The sequence below is a fragment of the Macrobrachium rosenbergii genome, chromosome 20 (genome assembly GCF_040412425.1).
Source record: "Macrobrachium rosenbergii isolate ZJJX-2024 chromosome 20, ASM4041242v1, whole genome shotgun sequence".
Lineage (NCBI taxonomy): Eukaryota > Metazoa > Arthropoda > Malacostraca > Decapoda > Palaemonidae > Macrobrachium > Macrobrachium rosenbergii.
Genome location: NC_089760.1, coordinates 16,007,501 through 16,019,725, shown reverse-complemented (window position 1 = coordinate 16,019,725; position 12,225 = coordinate 16,007,501). Strand labels below are relative to the sequence as shown.

Genomic DNA, 12,225 nt, shown 5'->3' with positions numbered 1-12,225 from the left:
TTAAGTTCTATAGTGCTCTTGTTATTGTAGCTGTATATACTTTTTTCAGGTTTGTGTGTCTTTTGTAAATAGTGCAGTTTAATGATACTGCCTGGAATTCAGAATGATGACCATCTTTTTATGCTGGGTTGTAATGAAAAAGGAGGGGTTGAATAAAATTAGACCTTGTCTAGCTTCCTCCAGACGATCAGCGAATTTATCAAATATTCATGTGACTTGATTTTGGTCGTTAGTTATAAAGGCATTTATATCTTTCTCAGTTCACTTTCATGGTGAATGGTGTTAAAAGTAACCGCGTGACTCTGAATGGCTGAAGTCTTAAAGTCTATCGTCCTAAAAGTCTATAGAGAGTCTGAGTGAACTCAAAGTTATTTGACTTCCATGGTGTCAATAATAGACTAATGAATTGGAGTCCAGTGGAGGAGGTACGGAAAACTAAGGGGGGATATTTTAGACAATATTGTTTTATTATTAATGTCGTTAATCTTTTTGTGGAAAAGTCCTTGAATAAGTTATGCAGAAATTCAAAATAGATTGAAATCGCTGAAGCAAAACGTTCTTTCAACCCGTTCTTATTATTTTTTAGAACATCGAATGTATAAGAATTCCACTAGTTACAGTCTGAAAGCTTTTTTCCACATCAGCACCCATGTTACGCACACCAGCATTTTTAAAGTCGTGGGCTTTGAGATGACAAGGGAAACGTTTTTGTTTTGCTGTTTGAGTTTCTTTTTCTTTTTTCACTTTTGAGGATCCGGTTGCGTAATAGGAGAGCGTTCCTTTATTGAAGCGTAATGGGGAAACCGTTCTTCATTTAGCGTCGATTTCAAACCATAACGTGATGGAATGAGGTTTTTTATTACCGTGTTTGGCTCTTAATGCTTTTCCCGATGACGTCAGCTCTTTTGTTCCTTCGGAAAAGGTGAGGGTTGTTTTGGCTGTGACCCTGTATGTGTGTGGTAACGGTGATGAAAGGTATTTGCAGTGTCAGGAAAAGTGATATATATATATATATATATATATATATATATATATATATATTATATATATATATTATATATATATATATATGTGTGTGTGTGTGTTGTGTGTCTATATATATATATATATATATATATATATATATATATATATATATATATATATATATATATATATATATATATTACTAAAGGACCTCATTCAAACTGGATGTATTTAATGGGTTTTTATTCAAAAATTTACAAGCTTTCTTGGACAAACAGTCCACATTATCAAGTATCAAGGATACTTGATAATGTGGACTGTTTGTCCAAGAAAGCTTTTTATAACTTTTTGAATAAAAACTCATTAAATACCATCCAGTTTGAATGTCCTTTGTAATTCTACTAATGCACAGAACAATTGTGTATGTGATAAAGTTAATATATATATATATATATATGTGTGTGTGTTTGTGTGGAACAATTCCCTTTGAACCATTTTTCTCTTTTTTCCCTGAGGGAAGTCAGCGGAAAATCTCAGCGAATTCAGAAGTTATTAATTCTTAATTCCAATGGGAGACGCTTTTGGGAAAGAGGTTGCATTGGAAAAGGAAGATAGTTAGGGAGTTTTGGAAGAGAGAAACGAAAGGGGTAAGATTTTAATAGTTTATTTTGTGTACGTTTTCTTGTGGGTATATCCTGTTCATTCACAGTATCTTATCTTCACTTATTATTGGTAGCGTTCAGGCTTGCGTATACAAACCTTTTTCCATGTTTTATGTATTTACAGTTACACAGCCACGCACTCAAACATGCATACATACATACATATACAGTATATGTATATATATATATATATATATATATATATATATATATATATATATATATATATATATATATATAATACATTTATAAATACAATGTAAGATATTATACATAATACAGTATATATAATATATATATATATATATATATATATATATATATATATATATAATACACACATAAACTACGATGGACGATATATATATATATATATATTATATATATATATATATATATATATATATATATATATATATATATATATATATATATATATATATATATATATATATATATACATGTATATACATGTGCTGATGTGGAAAAAGCTTTCAGACTGTTAGTATTCTTATACACACACATACATACATGTATATATATGTGTGTATATGTGTAATAGACACAATGGTCTCTTAACTTCTCGATTTCTTGACACTTTTAGGGTACACCTGTCACTGCAAGGCCTAACATTCAAATAAAGCAACAAATGAAAACACGTGATATGTCAGAATAAAAGTTAACGTTAACCATGACCACAGAGAAGCATAAAAGTCTATTCCCGCCTATACATACAAATGTCTGTCGAATTCAGATGTATATACTATAGCTGGGATAGACCCATCTTCACCGTCATGGGATTGTGTTTAAGCGTTTGCAGCTTCTTAGGCTGATACTTATATTTATAATCGTAATGGCTGCATTTTTATCAGTTATACACATATATATATATATATATATATATATATATATATATATATATATATATATATATATATATATATATATATATATATATATATATATATATATATATACATATATATAGACTGTGTAATGTGTGTTGCTGTGTGTCAGTGTTTCTGTATAATTGATGAAAATGCAGTCATAACGATTAGCAAAACTTCAAAATTTTGAGTTTAATGTGTGCAAATTTTCCCAGATAATTTGAGACATATTATAGGCTAACACAAAAGTCTCAAAGTTCAGTGCTGTTAAATAACCATGCACAGCTGGAGGTCAATTGGCTTCCTGGTGTGACGTCAGGCGGTGACTCACAAAGTGCTTGTCAGGCCGCACAAAATAAATGGAAGGTGCGTTCGAGCTTTTAGAGCATGGAATGGCTACGCCATAACACAGCGCAGTGAGTGAAAAGGACGGGGGAAGTTAGAATTTAGGCAGAATATCTTTGCCTATGCAGTTTTAGTCAATTTTCATATGATGACTGCACTAGTGACGCAATTCCAGAGTAACACTTAAACGGCTCTCCACTTCAGCTCCCCTCGTTAAGCAGGTCATCAATTTCAATGAAGGGACTTGCTAAACACGTGTATAGGCGCAACAGGAGAAATATTTTTTCTTTTGTATTCTGAGGCTGCAAATAACTGTGATGAAAAAGCCTTTTTCCTTTAGGCGCTTGAATTTTAGATGTTGTTTGGTGTCAGTCTAGTGGGAAGAAGGAGTAAAACTTAATAGCGAATGTTCGACTTCAGTAATTTTGGCGAAAGTTCGTTTGTTAAATTTTCAGTGTGGGTACCCATTTGCACATTGTTTTGTCCTTGAAAAACTTTGCCATCACTTGTGGAATGATCAGTCATTGTTTGTTTTTATGTATACACGGAGCTTGACTAAATTATTATAAAATTCATGAGCATTACACTGGGTAAAGGGTCCAGTATGTTGTACAAGTCTCGAAGTATTATCGTTGTTCAACTTTCAAAGATCTGCCAAATATCATTATAGTATATATGCCTTCGTGGATTAGATATTGATGTGAAATTTTCTCTGTAATATATATATATATATATATATATATATATATATATATATATGTGTGTGTGTGTGTGTGTGTGTGTGTGTGTGTGTTGTGTGTCCAAGAGGCGAACCAAACACTTATGTAAATGTCTACGAAGTTCCTTGTTAAATTCAAACTTTACGTAAACGCATAATAGATGTATGTTCGTGCATTTGTAGGCGTGCGCGCGCATACATACATGTAATGAGGCATTTCAGGTGATGCGTAATCTGTATGACTTATTCGCTGAAATAAAAGGTCTTTTATTGTACGCGGAATAGCCCGTTTATTAGGTTGCACAAATATTTGTTTCAAGAGGGTTATGGAAATGAAGCCTATATTGCCTCGCGACAAATAAAATACAAAAGGAATGGCCGCACACCAATTAGTTATATTAAACGATGAATAAATTACATTGGAGCACAGAGAACCTTTTTCATGTACCTTTTTCTATTGCCACCAGGAGATTACTTTTGCCTGTTATCTTTGTGATACAACAAAATGTCATTAATGTAACTTTCGGTGTCTTTCAAAGAAATAAATTAATCCTGACTTTTGACCTTTGTTCACCTCCATTCGCTTTGTATAAAGATAATTTGCTATGTATTACCAGGAAAAAGATCTGGCACTAGAAAAATAACACGGTTAAAACTAATTCTCTTCTGGTAAATCTCTTTGGGAGAAATGATGTGCGCTGGGGGTGACCCAGACCATTTCTGCGTACGTTGTTCCCGATGTGAGTGACACTGAAGAAGACACTCACTGGTTGTCTTCATACAAGAAGAAAATTAACTTTTGGTAAATACAGTTTATTTTTAATGTGGGAATCTAATGCTTTTTTGAAAAGAAAAATTGTCTGCGTCTTGTAAAAGTTTAGCTGATTAAAGTTACGCTCTACTGGAAATGGGAGAATACAGTTTGAGCAAGGTATTTATCATTATATGATTTATTGGATCGTTGCTTTTTGTACTTAAAATGAATCCCAGCACAAATATTTCGTAAGGAACGTTAAGGAATACGCACTATTTGATAGAGAAATGCCAGACGAAAAGAAGAAATGGCAGTTTAGATGCTCTTCCTGTTTATGAAAAGGATGTAAGCGTAGCCTTCCTCTTGGCATCAAGTAACGAGACAGCTTTTGGAATTAACAGATAAGACCAGTTTTACAGTATCATACACAAAGGTAGAATTAATCACTTGCTGTAAGAGCTGACTCTGTTGTAGTAAGCTGAATAGTATTTTATTAGACTAATTACCGATGTTTGAAATAAAACAGAATATTCTTAGCTGTAAACTTTCTTAACCGTTGACAGTGGAAGTACCTTTGTACAGTGGTTAAAATTGTTCAGCTTGACTGGTCATTAACATTAAAAAATTTAACCGTTTGAAAGGCCTGTTTATTGATTCGGAGTAACTTGATTCTATTTCTCAAAAGATTTTATCAAATATTTTGGATATTATGAAGCGTTAAGCTGTAGAAAACAACATAGCAGTTACTTGTAAATGCATAAAAAAAGAAAACCTCGTAAAACGAACGAAGACCGTTATTAGAATTAAGATCTCATAAATTATACCATTTTCAGAATTACCTCATTAGCTCATTTTTTTTTGTACATAACGAGTTGAAAAAATAAATCTTTCCACACTGCGCGGCCCAAAGAAAGGTCAGATGAGGACCGAAAATGGATAAAAGGTTAAAGGTCACTCTGACATGAACTTTAAATCAGAAGTTGAAGAAAAGAAAGTATAAAGTTATATCAAGTTAGTTACTAAATGAGATTAGCGAGATCTTTCTTAAAAAAAAAAAGAAATCTCAGTTTTATTTTGAAGTGCAGAAGATGAATTCCTAAGGTCGAGTGTTAATAAAAGTGATAAATGATTTGGAGCTTCTAATAATGTAGTTGTTGCTAGAGCCCTTGTCCTCAATTGTCTTTTTATAAATCTCGAAATGCTAAGCTTAATTCATACATGCATACTGGAAAAAAATATATATGTATATCTATAAATATAATATCGATTTTTAAATATTTCACTAAGTAAACTCATATTTCGAATATCCACAGAGCTGGTATTGTAAGGGAAAACATGTAGCAGCGGTTCTTTTCTAGATAAAAACTCCTTACTTAGCGCTGTGCTGTGAAATGGAAGTATGGTATACCATTAAGATAGAAGATAGATTGCTATGGGGTGTATCTGAGATTTACAATGTAAAAAGAGAGAGAGAGAGAGAGAGAGAGAGAGAGAGAGAGAGAGAGAGAGAGAGAGAGAGAGAGAGAGAGCAGCTCTTTCGTCAAGACGAACTCAAGATAAATTGGTCCATGTTTCTTTGACCATGAAGATATATTAGGGAAAAGGCGGGGAAAAGGAAGGTTAGATAATTGTTCGGAATAAGTGTGTTGAAGAGAACGGTAAAATGGTGAAGCGTAGAAAAGATTTTCTACTTTATTACTAGATGCTTAGCGCCCCATTCTTTGTGAACTTTGGAGTTTATGAACCGGTTACAGAAAGGTAGGGCGATTACCTGATGAAAACTGGAAGTGGATCTAAACGTCTTTTTCCAGTAAAGTAAGTTATTATATACAATGGCGTGTAGTAGAATGTGATTTATTCTGTATAGATGTATTTTTGGATATCCTAATATTGGTTATCGTAATATTAAAGTAAGGTTGAAAATAAGGTTATCAAAATACGTCCCTTTATGTAACTCTCTCTCTCTCTCTCTCTCTCTCTCTCTCTCTCTCTCTCTCTCTCTCTCTCTCTCTCTCTCTCTTGTAATGAGACTTTGGAGGAAAGCATGAACTTTTCTGCTTATTTTTGCTATTGAGGATTGCTCACTAAAGAATTCAGTTTAATGGTCCAGAACCAAAATGGTAACGGAGGTGTAAAGCGAGGTATGTTAATGAAGTATATTTATGAGCATAACAAAAAGCGGAATAATTTTGCAAAATAAAGTGGGAGATGAATTGGACAAGACCAGTTGGAATAAAGCAAATATGCTTATTTTGGAAAATTTAGTTTGAAAGACTTAAACGCCCTTAAGGTTAATTATTGAACAAGATTAGATATTTAGAAAATGAATAAAAAACATATTTATCTGGAAATAGAGTTAACAGAAAATAATAGTTCAGAAAACGTAGAAGAGGGTTTTCTAGCGGATGGTTTGTTCCAAAACTCTTTTTGGAGGTACTTGAGATCAAGGAGTAGATGTATTTGAAAAGCATAACAAAGGAATGGATTGGCAGTGGATATGAAACTGTCAGGAATTAACGCAGTAAATGATGTTAATCGAAATCTGGTGAGAAGTTTAACGTGAACTGCTTTGTTCACCTTCCCCCTCTAACACATAGCTTTGGAATCTCAGCTTCCTTTGTTTCTAATCCCCCCGACATTCCCCGACCCCGACTCCCTATCCCTATATCACAGTAGTAATTGAATTTGGGTTAAAAGTTTTTCCATTAACAGCTTGGTGATACGCGGTTGTTTATTTTCTTTGTGGGAGGGATGCTAACAGGGACATGCAGTAAGGGTTATTTGCATGGTTACAGAATAAACAGAAATCGTAGGGTTTATGAATGAAGAGTAGGATGGATAAAGAGGGCAGATATGAGAATGGGAAAGTTCAGGATTTCTTTTATTAGAAAGTTTGTGTATATATGTATGTATGTATATATATATATATATATATATATATATATATATATATATATATATATATATATATATATATATATGTGTGTGTGTGTGTGTGTGTGTGTGTGTGTGTGTGTATACACACATAATACATGCATTCTTTTACATACACACACAGATACATATATATATATATATATATATATATATATATATATATATATATATATATATATATATATATATTTATATGTATTCTCAACAAAAGTGTACAATATTTGGATAGGTTCATACAGAAAAAACATGAGAGTAATATGGTAAGAAACAGGCAGGGTTATTTTTTTAATTGATGGTTTTGGGGGCATGCAAGGGGCAGCTGTTTGGGGTAGCAGCCACACTTAGATTTCTGTTGAAGATCCACGTCCAATGATTTTGTCCCTCCCACATTTCGTTGGTGATGCCACGAAAAATAAATTGGAAATGACTTCATACCGTTTCAACGTTGCAAACATCATTATCAACAAAGAAGATAACTTAAAGCACCACTAATCATTGCGCCCTCTCCCTCCTGTACCATTCATACCAACTGGTAAAGGAGGGAGAGGGCGCAATGATTAGTGGTGCTCTAAGTTATCTTCTTTGTTGATAATGATGTTTGCAACGTTGAAACGGTATAAGTCATTTTCGATATATTTTTCGTGGTATCACCAACGAAATGTGGGAGGGACAAAATCGTTGGACGTGGACCTTGAACAGAAATCTAAGTGTGGCTGCTACACCAGACAGTTGTGGATTCCCAAACAGGTATCACAGATTTATTTTTATGGTTCCAAACCTTACATCTCTGCATAACCTTCACAAATGCCAACATGGGAAGGACTTGAAGCCTCCCTTCTGAGATTAGTGGTAGTCTCGTGGATGTGTGTCGCTTCCACACTCTAGGTTTTTCTAGACAGTTACAAGGTTAATGAATTATAGATGAAGATGGGAAGTTGAACAACGATATTCCGGATTTATCGTCCTTGAGAATGTATGTTGTCTTGTGGACATTTATTTGCCAAAATCAGCGAACAGGCAGATATGGGGTGAGAATAATGGGAAGAAATCGTGATGTGAGTGAAGGTGGAGATAAGAAAAGGAGAAATTAAAAATAAAAATGTGGTAACAACTGGGTGTTTTGTCATATTTATATATATGTATATATATATATATATATTATATTATAATCACACACACACACACTATATATATATATATATATATATATATATATATATATATATATATATATATATATATATATATATATATATACCTGTATATATATGTGTGTGTGTGTATGTATGTGTATGTCTTATCCGTATAACATAGCAGCATCAAACATCACAGTTAAAACAACTGAAATCATCCTTCAGAAACTACCAGATGATAGATGTTCATGATGAAAGTGAGGGACCATTTATTACTAACCCAAAACACTAGCATAGTTCTAATAGATTTAAGAAAACTAATGGTCAAGACAGCAAATGATAGGCAGAAGGGCAGTGAGATTGTGATTAGTTTAGATGTTAAACGAAAGTAATAAATATGTTGTTAAATATCCGAAATTTAACAAAGATGCGAAACGCTGGCGTTCAAGCATTGTTAAGCTAGAAAAATAAATAGAATATTTGCAGATGCATTTAAATGAGAGAAAAGTGGAAAGGAAGACCAACTGTACATTATTTGCAAAAGAATTGCTCGCTAAATTGCAGAGTGGCAGTTGATATATAAGGGAATGCGCATAAGGGCTTTGCCTAAAAAACGAGTGTGTAAAAAGAAAATAACCACACTATGTGGCAAATTCTGTTACGATAGTCATGAAAGTTTTTCACTAAAAGACCTTGACACCCATGGAATGTGAGATGACTATATGCATACCGTAGGTAATCGACGTGTTCCAACAGACAAAATTTCCATAAATCGTTATGTTATTCTCATATGTAACATCTTTGTTGTATTCGCGATTCGTTTCCTAGAAAATGAACATGGTAGCAATGATTTCTAATTCGCCAATGTGAATGTGTAATTTGATGGAAAGTTGATATTTTTATTCGTTCAGTGCGTAAAAGCGATTTATTTTTTATGTAAGTAGTTTCTTATATCAAGTCATTCAGTAGTAGTAGTAATAATTGGAAAAAATTGTGAACGCAAAGAGTAGTATTTTGTGACAATTCCCTTTCCTTCTTCCTGTTCCAGACATAGTTCCTCTTCTGCCCAAAAGCCTGTGAATAAAAGTCTAATTCTTTTAAAAATACTCTCTTCTTTGCGGCACAGAACATCAAAGATTCTTTTGTTTAGGGCTCTTGTACCAGGGAGGTGTTTGCCAACCTTATTTGGGTTTATATGCTTTTCTCTCGTAGATCACGAGCCGAATGTTAGTCACGCGAGTTTTTTTCTGCAAGTATGTGGGAATACGCCTGAACTTGCGTAGTTTTGTTTGTTGTTTGTCAGCACATAGAATGCTCTCTTTGGGGTGAATGCCAGAACGCTGTATCGGCAGATAAACCCCGTCTTATTTAGTCAACTGAATTAGTTCCGGAAATTATTATCCTCAAGGGGAAAGATACTGTAGAGGTTTTAAAAGACTCTCTCTCTCTCTCTCTCTCTCTCTCTCTCTCTCTCTCTCTCTCTCTCTCTCTCTCTGGCCTCGAAGCTTTGTGGTTGCAGCGCTTCTAGCTCACCACTGGACGATCAGTCTTCTAATCTTGAACAGGACAAAGGGAGAGAGGAGTCGCTCCCTAAGAATTCAGTGTGCTTGTTCTTGGCATTGAATTATATATCTAGTTGTTAGGCGACTGATATGCGTCGCAGCTAGGGTGGAGAGAGAAGCAAGTAAAAATTGCGCCGAAGTTTCTTCGGAGCAATCAAGTTTTCTTTACAGAGCATACTGTAATGCTGTATGAAACTCTCAGCCACGGCCCATGGATAACTTTAACCTTAAATAAAATCAAAACTGCTGAGGCGAGAGGCCTGCAATTTGGTATGTTTGGTGATTGGAGGGTGGATGATCAATATACCAATTGGCAGCCCTCTTGCCTCAATAGTTTTTAAGATGTGAGGGCGGAGAGAAAAAGTGCGGACGGACAGACAAATAGCCATTTCAATAGTTTTCTTTTACAGAAAACTTAAAGGGATAAAAGAGAGAAAAATCGCTAGGCGTGAGTTTATATATATGTTATATATATATATATATATATATATATATATATATATATATATATATATATATATATATATATATATATATATATATATATATATATATATATATATATATATATATATATATATATATATATATATATATAAAGGCACTGGTGTAAAGTGAAACGTCTAGTATCATTTCACGTAAGGAAAAAATTTCCATACAAGTTTTAAGGATCTCTCTCTTTCTCAATTGTGTCGTTTCTGCCAGTTTGAATTTTTAACGAAATCATATTTTTAAATGGACAAGGAAACTAAATAAAAATGTGAATTTTTACTTTGCACTTCAGTATTATTAGAAAAAGAACTGTTTGTAGACGAAATGGTTTTCCTTTCCTGTAACCTTGTAATAAATTTCCATTGAATGTATTTAGATAACTTTAAAAATTACAAATATTTTTATAGAACGAGATTGTCCATATACTTCGAAAAGATTCTGTTTGGTTTATATTTATATTTTGTATTTTTACACAGTGTATATATGTATATATGTATATATGTTAGTATGTATATATATATATATATATATATATATATATATATATATATATGTGTGTGTGTGTGTGTGTATACTGTATATAACATCTTAAAATCTTCAATTCTTACCCTGGTTACTGATACATTTCCTCTACTATCGTCAGGAGAGATCTTTTCAAGTTTTTTACACAAACTCATACGCACATACCCACATATATAAATGTATACATATATATATATATATATATATATATATATATATATATATATATATATAGTGTATGTTAGTATGCATAGATGTACACATACTAACATATGTAGTGTACGTTATTATGTGTACATGTATGCATACAAACATACACTATATATTAAACTAGTTTTGAGTACATTTTAATCCACAGGGTCCATGTGCTATGTTATATGGCACCAATCCTCACGAATTTAAATGATGCTGTAATAATCCTTTAAAGCGCCATTTGCAGTTACCTTAGTTACCTTGATTTACTACATGTATATGTTTTTTGTTTTTTATGTATGTTTGTAGATTTGCCGTAGTCATATGCACTTGATTATATACGTAGCTTAGCTGTTCAGGATTTCCTCTTAACGGCATGCTGTTTTATGGAAGTTTGCTGTATTGGTATATTGTCTGTTAGAAATATCCCATATAAATATGTCCTACTACTACTACTACTACTACTACTACTACTACTAATATAATAATAATAATAGTAGTAGTAGTAGTAGTAGTAGTAGTAGTAGTAGTAGTAGTAGTAGTAGTAGTAGTAGTAGTAGACGAACATTCACGTTCCTGTTCATAAAAGGAGAAAATTGTTTCTGGTTTTGAGAGAGATTAGATGATATTCGGAGAAAGATTCTTAGTTTTTTTTTTTTGTAATATGCATCGGAATGATTGTGGTTTGCTTTGGTGCATGGCGGCAATAATTGTGGTTTGCTCTGAAATTATACTTTCAGTTATTTAAATGGTGGTAAATCAGGTACATTCTCGTAATTTTCCTATATTTAGCAGATCTTGTGCATAAGCAATTCATCCTTAAGTAATTTTGTCGTCTAAACATTTATTTGTGAAAAGAATCTATCCGTTATCAAAGCATTTGAAATTTAACTCAGTATATTCAAAACTATGGTTATACCATTTTTATAGCAAAACAGGGCCAATTAAAGACTTCGCCACTTCTTCCAAATCCCACTCTTTCGTCTTAATTCTAAGTAGGGAAACGTCTCAGGTGTGTCATCACGTTGCCATTTCTTTCCGTCAGGTCTAAAGTA

At 33.0% G+C, this 12,225-nt stretch overlaps 1 protein-coding gene across 3 annotated transcripts in view; it reads left to right on the top strand.

The window, feature by feature from the left end:
• LOC136849080 (uncharacterized) overlaps positions 1-12,225 on the top strand; it is a 1,041,516-nt gene that overhangs the window by 673,446 nt on the left and 355,845 nt on the right. The gene's annotated exons all lie outside the window — the stretch shown is intronic.